An 11,246-nucleotide genomic window follows, 5' to 3' on the forward strand; every position below is an offset into this window, starting at 1 on the left:
AAATGGTTCATCTGATTGTTGCAGTTGTCCATCACTATTTCGAACCCCTCCGGTGTGTGGTTCATCCTTCTGATGCGGGAATCAACAACCAGCCAAGACTCCTCCTTCAGGTGGGTCACTGGATCTTGTACAGGGTGGAACATACTTCTGGATTTTCTATCTCTTTTCCCCGTGCGCGTAACTGTCGTCCTGGTAGTGGCTTTTGTGCTGAGTCAGGATAGTGCTTGGTAGAAACTGGTGAAGGGTGACAGAGAGTGGATATGTCTACTGTACTGAGAGACTACCGGGCTATACCCACTGACAGTAGCGGTGGTACTTTCCAGTGGTAACAGTGGTGGTGTATTCTGTGACTGGTAATGATGTGTCCACTGACAGCAGAATAGGCAGAAGGCAGCAACTTTTTGACGGTCAGAGAGGAATGGTTACAGAGAGGTGATGTTTGAGGAAGTAATGAGACAGAAGGGTTTTGATTCCACTCTTGATGATATGGATGAAGAGGAAAAGCCATCCCAACATGTTAATAGTGTTCCATACTCGGGCGAATAATACCCCTGTATATATGACCTATCTGCTCTCAAGAATGATGATGATTACACCACCTATACAACACTGCCAACTTCTGGGGAGCAAAGTTTGTGATACTGGCTATGTTGGTATTCCACGATAAACTGGAAGATCCAATGATTCCCGTTGACACCATCGCCTCTCTCTAACGTATATCTAGCCACGTCTTTATTTCTTGTTTAAACTATGGATTCCTGATCACTAGTCGTTAGCCATCACACAACTACACGAGCTGTGTACCATTTTCATTCACACCAGGGTACCCCATATATAACTCTTAATTATACCTTCAACTGCCACATCACTCACCCTTGCAATCAAATCACCGTCACTAATATCATATGCTACCACAGTCTGCCTCTTACACCGTGAGTGAAGTGTCACTTTGACGAGGCTGCAGCATCATCATCATCACGGGACGAAGAGGAACTTCTCTTGAAGCGTAACGCTGGAGAATATGGCAATGTGGGCTGCTTCGTATGCTTTCCTTGCCTTGTTGTCTACTCTCTGATACAGAATCTTTGCATCCCTCATCTTAGCACGTCTTCCTCCTCGTCTACAGGACCACATGTACCACCAAAGCATTGGTGATTTGGGGATGTCAGACGTCATCTCTGTATTCCCGTAGCCTTACTTGTAGGCCCTGGCCAGTCTTGTAACAGTTTCTGTCACATCCTTGAATAGAACAATTGACTTTGCTGACCGTGACTCATTCATCAACCGCCCGGGATCGAGTACGCGCAGGTTCGAATTCTGGTCGTGGTAGTCAGTCCGTAGTCAACCCATCTGTTCATCCTCCCCTAGCGGTTACTCCATAGATTGGGTACCTGGCTTAGGTTAAGGTATAATTTAACGAGAGAGAGAGAGAGAGAGAGAGAGAGAGAGAGAGAGAGAGAGAGAGAGAGAGAGAGAGAGAGAGAGAGAATGCTAATGAGATGGCCTAGATATATATAATGATGATAATGATGATAATGATAATAATAATGATAATAGTAATAATAATGATGATAATAATAATAATAATAATAATAATAATAATAATAATAATAATAATAATAAATAATGATAATAATGATAATAATAATAATAATAATAATAATAATAATAATGATAATAATAATAATAATGATAATAATAATAATAATAGTAATAATCATAATAATAAAACGAACAACGGCCAGATATTGATTTATCTACTTTCTAGCTATTATGTATAATGGACTGAAACCAGTGCATACCATCCACAGCTACGTCCCTTAGGTATTATCTTTGCTTGACCTGACTGCTTCACATACCCTGGCTTAGCCCACTGACAGCGCGTCGCTCCCTAAATACAATATCGATCCCAGTCATTCTATCCCGTGCACGCTTCTCACGTTCCTGCATGTCAGGCCAGATACTCCAAAGCCTACTTCACCCTATCCTTATATCTCCTCGCCCCCTCCCGCACTACCCGAGGCTTCCTTCACTTCAGAAACATAGAACATTTCAGCACATCCTGGTCAGCTCTCTCAACCAGACTGAGCTGACTACCAGACTCTCTCTCTCTCTCTCTCTCTCTCTCTCTCTCTCTCTCTCTCTCTCTCTCTCTCTCTCTCTCTCTCTCTCTCTCCTCGTACACTGTCATTCCTTGCGTGATCGACCCGCCACACACACACACACACACACACACACACACCACATATTGTCCAGAGGCATTTCATTTTCAACACGTCCACCATCTTCCTTTCCTCTGTGTTCACTGCTTAAGACTCACGTCTATACAGTACTATTGGGACTGCTCTACCTACAAACATTCCGATTTTTGTCCGTAACTGATGCTGGCTTCTGACTTCCACACACTCCTTAACGCAACACGAACCTTCGCTCAAATCTTCCATCCTTAGATTCAACTCAGCTCTCGTGGTTTCATCTACTTCAACGTCCTCTGCTAGGAACCTAAACCACTTCATTCCCTCCAGCTCTTTCCCATTGAGACTTGCACTTAAGCCACCTCATCTCATCCACTTAAATGTGCCTCATTATCTTAACCATCTTGTTTCACATACTCCCAGTGAGTCACTAGTTTCTGGTACTTCTTCCTGGCGTCTGCTATCAAGAAGAGATTCATTTGAAAACAGCAATTGATTTACTTCCCATGCCCCCACCCTCCATCGCCAGCATACCATAGCCCCGCCCCTCGCTCTAATAATCTTCATTCACTTCCCACACTACCCCATCCATGAGCCGATTAAACAGCTTTGATGGCATCACACATCCTATACGCAGACCCTCCTTCACCAAGAACCATTCACCCTCCTCCCTTCCGACTCGCACACTTGCCATACTTTTCCTATAAAAGCTCGTTCGTCACGGTATTAAGTACCCTTGATAATTATAATGATAATGATACTAATAATGATATATAATATATCTGTTTATCTATCTATCTATCTATCTATTTAGCTTATATATATAATATATATTATATATATATATATATTATATATATATATATATATAATTATAACACACACACACACACACAACACACAACATATATATATATATATATATATATATATATATATATATATATATATATATATATATATATATATATGAAACATGCATATCTATCCTGTAATACGTCAGAATGAACCAAACCATGAATCCTCGTCCAACCACGTCAGGATGAACCAAACCATGAATCCTCGTCCAACCACGTCATGATGTACCAAACCATGAACCCTCGTCCAACCACGTCAGAATGAACCAAACCATGAATCCTCGTCCAACCACGTCAGAATGAACCAAACCATGATCCTCGTCCAACCACGTCAGAATGAACCAAACCATGAATCCTCGTCCAACCACGTCAGAATGAACCAAACCATGAATCCTCGTCCAACCACGTCAGAATGAACCAAACCATGAATCCTCGTCCAACCACGTCATGATGTACCAAACCATGAACCCTCGTCCAACCACGTCAGAATGAACCAAACCATGAATCCTCGTCCAACCACGTCAGGATGAACCAAACCATGAATCCTCGTCCAACCACGTCAGGATGAACCAACCATGAACCCTCGTCCAACCACGTCAGGATGAACCAAACCATGAATCCTCGTCCAACCACGTCAGGATGAACCAAACCATGAATCCTCGTCCAACCACGTCATGATGTACCAAACCATGAACCCTCGTCCAACCACGTCAGGATGAACCAAACCATGAATCCTCGTCCAACCACGTCAGGATGAACCAAACCATGAATCCTCGTCCAACCACGTCAGGATGAACCAAACCATGAACCCTCGTCCAACCACGTCAGGATGAACCAACCATGAACCCTCGTCCAACCACGTCAGGATGAACCAACCATGAACCCTCGTCCACCACGTCAGGATGAACCAAACCATGAATCCTCGTCCAACCACGTCAGGATGAACCAAACCATGAATCCTCGTCCAACCACGTCAGGATGAACCAAACCATGAATCCTCGTCCAACCACGTCAGGATGAACCAACCATGAACCCTCGTCCAACCACGTCAGGATGAACCAACCATGAACCCTCGTCCAACCACGTCATGATGTACCAAACCATGAACCCTCGTCCAACCACGTCAGGATGAACCAACCATGAACCCTCGTCCAACCACGTCATGATGTACCAAACCATGAACCCTCGTCCAACCACGTCAGAATGAACCAAACCATGAATCCTCGTCCAACCACGTCAGGATGAACCAAACCATGATCCTCGTCCAACCACGTCAGGATGAACCAACCATGAACCCTCGTCCAACCACGTCAGAATGAACCAAACCATGATCCTCGTCCAACCACGTCATGATGTACCAAACCATGAACCCTCGTCCAACCACGTCAGAATGAACCAAACCATGAACCCTCGTCCAACCACGTCAGGATGAACCAAACCATGAATCCTCGTCCAACCACGTCAGGATGAACCAAACCATGAACCCTCGTCCAACCACGTCAGGATGAACCAAACCATGAATCCTCGTCCAACCACGTCAGGATGAACCAAACCATGATCCTCGTCCAACCACGTCAGGATGAACCAACCATGAACCCTCGTCCAACCACGTCAGGATGAACCAACCATGAACCCTCGTCCAACCACGTCAGGATGAACCAAACCATGAATCCTCGTCCAACCACGTCAGGATGAACCAAACCATGAATCCTCGTCCAACCACGTCAGGATGAACCAACCATGAACCCTCGTCCAACCACGTCAGGATGAACCAACCATGAACCCTCGTCCAACCACGTCAGGATGAACCAAACCATGAACCCTCGTCCAACCACGTCAGGATGAACCAACCATGAACCCTCGTCCAACCACGTCAGAATGAACCAAACCATGATCCTCGTCCAACCACGTCATGATGTACCAAACCATGAACCCTCGTCCAACCACGTCATGATGTACCAAACCATGAACCCTCGTCCAACCACGTCATGATGTACCAAACCATGAACCCTCGTCCAACCACGTCAGGATGAACCAAACCATGAATCCTCGTCCAACCACGTCAGAATGAACCAAACCATGAATCCTCGTCCAACCACGTCATGATGTACCAAACCATGAACCCTCGTCCAACCACGTCAGAATGAACCAAACCATGAACCCTCGTCCAACCACGTCAGGATGAACCAAACCATGAATCCTCGTCCAACCACGTCAGGATGAACCAACCATGAACCCTCGTCCAACCACGTCAGGATGAACCAACCATGAACCCTCGTCCAACCACGTCAGGATGAACCAACCATGAACCCTCGTCCAACCACGTCAGGATGAACCAACCATGAACCCTCGTCCAACCACGTCATGATGTACCAAACCATGAACCCTCGTCCAACCACGTCAGGATGTACCAAACCATGAACCCTCGTCCAACCACGTCAGGATGAACCAAACCATGAATCCTCGTCCAACCACGTCATGATGTACCAAACCATGAACCCTCGTCCAACCACGTCATGATGTACCAAACCATGAACCCTCGTCCAACCACGTCAGGATGAACCAAACCATGATCCTCGTCCAACCACGTCAGAATGAACCAAACCATGAATCCTCGTCCAACCACGTCAGGATGAACCAACCATGAACCCTCGTCCAACCACGTCAGGATGAACCAACCATGAACCCTCGTCCAACCACGTCAGGATGTACCAAACCATGAACCCTCGTCCAACCACGTCAGGATGAACCAAACCATGAATCCTCGTCCAACCACGTCAGGATGTACCAAACCATGAACCCTCGTCCAACCACGTCAGGATGTACCAAACCATGAACCCTCGTCCAACCACGTCATGATGTACCAAACCATGAACCCTCGTCCAACCACGTCAGGATGAACCAAACCATGAATCCTCGTCCAACCACGTCAGGATGAACCAAACCATGAATCCTCGTCCAACCACGTCAGAATGAACCAAACCATGAACCCTCGTCCAACCACGTCAGGATGAACCAAACCATGAATCCTCGTCCAACCACGTCAGGATGAACCAAACCATGAATCCTCGTCCAACCACGTCAGGATGAACCAAACCATGAATCCTCGTCCAACCACGTCAGGATGAACCAAACCATGAACCCTCGTCCAACCACGTCATGATGTACCAAACCATGAACCCTCGTCCAACCACGTCAGAATGAACCAAACCATGAACCCTCGTCCAACCACGTCAGGATGAACCAACCATGAACCCTCGTCCAACCACGTCAGGATGAACCAAACCATGAACCCTCGTCCAACCACGTCAGGATGAACCAACCATGAACCCTCGTCCAACCACGTCAGGATGAACCAAACCATGAACCCTCGTCCAACCACGTCAGGATGAACCAAACCATGAATCCTCGTCCAACCACGTCATGATGTACCAAACCATGAACCCTCGTCCAACCACGTCAGGATGAACCAAACCATGAACCCTCGTCCAACCACGTCAGGATGAACCAAACCATGAATCCTCGTCCAACCACGTCAGGATGTACCAAACCCTGAACCTTCGTCCAACCACGTCAGGATGTACCAAACCATGAACCCTCGTCCAACCACGTCAGGATGAACCAAACCATGAACCCTCGTCCAACCACGTCAGGATGAACCAAACCATGAACCCTCGTCCAACCACGTCAGGATGAACCAAACCATGAACCCTCGTCCAACCACGTCAGGATGAACCAAACCATGAACCCTCGTCCAACCACGTCAGGATGAACCAAACCATGAACCCTCGTCCAACCACGTCAGGATGAACCAAACCATGAACCCTCGTCCAACCACGTCAGAATGAACCAAACCATGAACCCTCGTCATACACCTTGGCTCTGCCTTCAAGCCATGTCTTCCCCCTACTGTCTCACTAGGTCTCTCAGGCCGCTCAAGATTCTTAAGGCTTCTCTGTGTCACATTGAACAGCAAACTTAACAACAGGAAGCAGCAACACGTCAGCACCCTCAACCACTCCACCAGCTATCGTCTCTCTACGTCTCGTCGTGGACTCGAAGACACTTAAGCCTGCCTGCCCTTGATCTCCATCTACGTCACATTCATTCATCATGGATTCACCCAAGCCTCCTCATCTACCACACAACGAGGCACCGATACAACAGGTGTCGAAGAGGCATTACAAAACTGGATCTTGTCTCAACCTCCTCCTCCCTCCCACCTTTACCTGGTACGTGTTGCTCAGATCAACAAGGCGGCGCTGCAAATTTCAAGGTACAGGAAAATGATGAAATGTATAAGACCTGTGGAACGAATATATATATATATATATATATATATATATATATATATATATATATATATATATATATTTTTTTTTTTTTTCCTGATTAGTTCAGAGACGCTGGGAGCACGAGGGGAGGATATCATTAGGGGGACGAGGGGAGGATATTATGTAGGGGGGACGAGGGGAGGATATTATGTAGGGGGGAACGAGGGGAGGATATTATGTAGGGGGGACGAGGGGAGGATATTATGTAGGGGGGACGAGGGGAGGATATCATGTGGGGGGACGAGGGGAGGATATCATGTGGGGGGACGAGGGGAGGATATCATGTGGGGGACGAGGGGAGGATATCATGTGGGGGGACGAGGGGAGGATATCATTAGGGGGACGAGGGGAGGCTATTATGTAGGGGGAACGAGGGGAGGATATCATGTGGGGGGACGAGGGGAGGATATCATGTGGGAGCACGAGGGGAGGATATCATGTGGGAGCACGAGGGGAGGATGTTATGTAGGGGGGACGAGGGGAGGATATCATCTAGGAGCACGAGGGGAGGATGTTATGGGGAGGAAGTTATCGGGAAGATAAGGGGAGAATGTTATCGGGAGGATGAGGGGAGGAAGTTATCGGGAGATGTTATCGGGAGGATAAGATAATATCATTTATCAAATCGGCGCACTTGACTTCCGGGTTACCGAGACGAGCAGGACGAGAGAGCACCACCACTTTACTTCACTATATATATATATATATATATATATATATATATATATATATATATATATATATATATATATATATATATATATATTCATATATGAGGTGTTACCGGACTTCTCTCCTGCAAGAGATGATACTGCGACTGATGTCATTATTATCAAGGTTGTATCACAGGGAGTATAGTCTCGTCAAACAACTTCTCAGTCCACAACCGTCCATCATTTCCCAGCTACTGGAAGTAGCGCAGCCTCTGGAAAGGAGGACCAAGTGAAAACCAGGAATTTTTCATAGAAAACGGCCCAGGGGTAATTCTATATATATATATATATATATATATATATATATATATATATATATATATATATATATATATATATATATATATATACCTGATTTTTGCTTCAGTGCTTCACTCTCAAAAATATGAACTTGTATGAACCATTCATTCCTGGCGGCAGCTGGCAACCGCTGGGTCCACAGCTGACCCAACTGACACTGAGCCAGTCAGCTGACACTCGCCCAGCCAGCTGACACTGAGCCAGTCAGCTGACACTCGCCCAGCCAGCTGACACTGAGCCAGTCAGCTGACACTCGCCCGGCCAGCTGACACTGAGACAACCTGCTGACAACACTCGGCTAGCTTAATGACAACACTGAGCCAGCCAGCTGACACAACCAGCCATCAGTGTCACAACAATGTTGGCAAATTTCATGTTGATGATCGTAATTTAACAACAGAAAAATAAATGAGGAAATTTTCATTTTGTACGAATTTATCACATCAATTTTTTCTCTTCCTGTCGGTGCTCCACTAAGACGAGAGTCGATCCCGAAAACTACAACTCAGAGTTATGATACATCTGTGTTGTGTTGTCAGTGTGTTGTACCGTGGGCAGTTGTAACACGGCAGCTATACACACAGACGCACACACACCACACACACACACACACACACACACACACACACACACAGACACACACACACACACACACTGTACACCCTGCCAGGCTACTACACTCTGCGACCGTCACTACACTTGACTTTATTCCACTTGTGAAGCGAACACTTTGGCTACTGACGCTGGCGACACCGCTGAAGAAATGCGTTCGAGACCAATGATTCAGTTTTGTTCTCGAGGTTCGAGTTCACCGACTTAAAGAACAGGTGATACACTGACGAACTTCTAGTTAGCTGTACTGGCAACACTGTGTTCGGATCTGTTGGGAGCACTGTGTTCACTTCATCTGACAACACTTCATTCACTTCTACTGACAACGCTTTCGTGGGCACGTGGATGACACCGAAGCACTGAATCCTCTATTCGAGACGGTGTTGTGGTTGTTTCGGTCCATCTGAACCGAAGCATCTTCAAGGGGCACCCCAAAAGACGCCTCTCATTGTAGGAGGAGGGCCAACCACCTGGCACCAGCTGTTGGGAGGAGGGCCAACCACCTGGCACCAGCTGTTGGGAGGAGGCCAACCACCTGGCACCAGCTGTGGGAGGGAAGGCCCAGAGAGGTGTTGGGGAGACTAGAGGAAGTGTGTAAGATACCGTGGGGGCAGAGTGTTGGAGAAGAGCCAGGAGGAGAGAGTGTAGAAGAGCGCCACGAGGAGAAAGGGGGTGAAGGAGGGCCACGTGGGGTGGTGTTGGAGGATGAACGGCGGTAGAATGCTGGAGGAGAGCCAGGAGGGGAGAGTATTGGAAGAGTGCCACGAGGAGAGTGTTGGAGAACGACCATGTTGGAGAGTTGTTGGAAGAGAGACGGGGACAGAGTGCTGGAGGAGAGCCAGGAGTGGAGAGTGTTGGAGGAGGGGCGCGACTGACCAGGGTGCTGGTGGACGGAGTGAGCGCGGGCTGGAGACTGACTGAGTGAGAGCCTCTCCCAGCAGCACGCTGCTGTGTTAGGTACTCCGTTTTCTTACTGTACAACACTCCTTCACCCCTCCCACCACACCCCTGCCCTACCACACCCCTCCCGCCGCACCCCTGCCCTACCACACCTCTTCCGCCACACCCCTGCCTTACCACACCTCTCCCACCACACCCCTGCCCTGCCACACCCCTCCCGCCACACCCCTGCCCTACCACACCTCTCCCGCCACACCCCTGCCCTACCACACCTCTCCCGCCACACCCCTGCCCTACCACACCTCTCCCGCCACACCCCTGCCCTACCACACCTCTCCCACCACACCCCTGCCCTACCACACCTCTCCCACCACACCCCTGCCCTACCACACCTCTCCCACCACACCCCTGCCCTACCACACTCCTCCCGCCACACCCCTGCCCTACCACACCTCTCCCACCACACCCCTGCCCTACCACACCCCTCCCGCCACACCCCTGCCCTACCACACCTCTCCCACCACACCCCTGCCCTACCACACCTCTCCCACCACACCCCTGCCCTACCACACCCCTCCCGCCACACCCCTGCCCTACCACACCCCTCCCACCACACCCCTGCCCTACCACACCTCTCCCACCACACCCCCACCACCATCCTACACCTGTTCTACCACCACCATCACCACCACCATCCTATACCTACACTACTTCCACCACTACCACCACCCTACACCTGCACTACCTCCACCACTACCACCACTTGCACCAACACCATCCTACTGCTGTGCCACCACTACCCCTCCACCTTTACTGCCACCACTACCACCTTACACCTGCACCTCTACCACCTCATACCTACACTACCACCAGCCAACACCTGCCTCTTCACCACTCACCTGTTGACCCACCTACACTCACCTGACCTGCTCTGGTAACAGACGGGTCTGCTCAGTGCTCGGTAAATTGTGGGGTCAAGAAACTTTCCCACGTTGTCTGACGTCACCTAGTTTACTTAATGATCATGACGTCACCGATGACCCACCAATAAGAGAGGAGAGAGTAATCATGTGTTTTGCTTTTCTTGTCATTTCTATCGCACGAGATGTCAAGAGATGAGTGTGAGCGAGGCAGGTATGGAAGGTGTCAGGCAGCAGACGTATCGTGTGTCGTGGGCCACTACTGGTCACGTTACAAGCCAGTGCATCAAACACTTGGTGGAAGAATTGAGGACGCGTTACTAAGCATATAGATGGTGTGGAATCGAGCACGGCTATACCGCACAGATGACAATGGAGAGAATCGTTGATTTTGCAACTGATTGGGAAACAGGCG

The 11,246-nt window shown here is 48.4% G+C and overlaps 1 protein-coding gene across 1 annotated transcript in view; it reads right to left on the reverse strand.

Moving 5' to 3' along the window:
* LOC139760856 (uncharacterized) overlaps positions 1 to 9,938 on the reverse strand; it is a 113,862-nt gene extending 103,924 nt beyond the window's left edge. Inside the window, exon 1 of the mRNA XM_071684566.1 lies at positions 9,888 to 9,938. The gene's annotated coding sequence lies outside the window, so the exon portion shown is untranslated. The remainder of the gene's footprint in view (positions 1 to 9,887) is intronic.
* Positions 9,939 to 11,246: the final 1,308 nt, after the last annotated feature.

The sequence above is a fragment of the Panulirus ornatus genome, chromosome 3, assembly GCF_036320965.1.
Source record: "Panulirus ornatus isolate Po-2019 chromosome 3, ASM3632096v1, whole genome shotgun sequence".
NCBI lineage: Eukaryota > Metazoa > Arthropoda > Malacostraca > Decapoda > Palinuridae > Panulirus > Panulirus ornatus.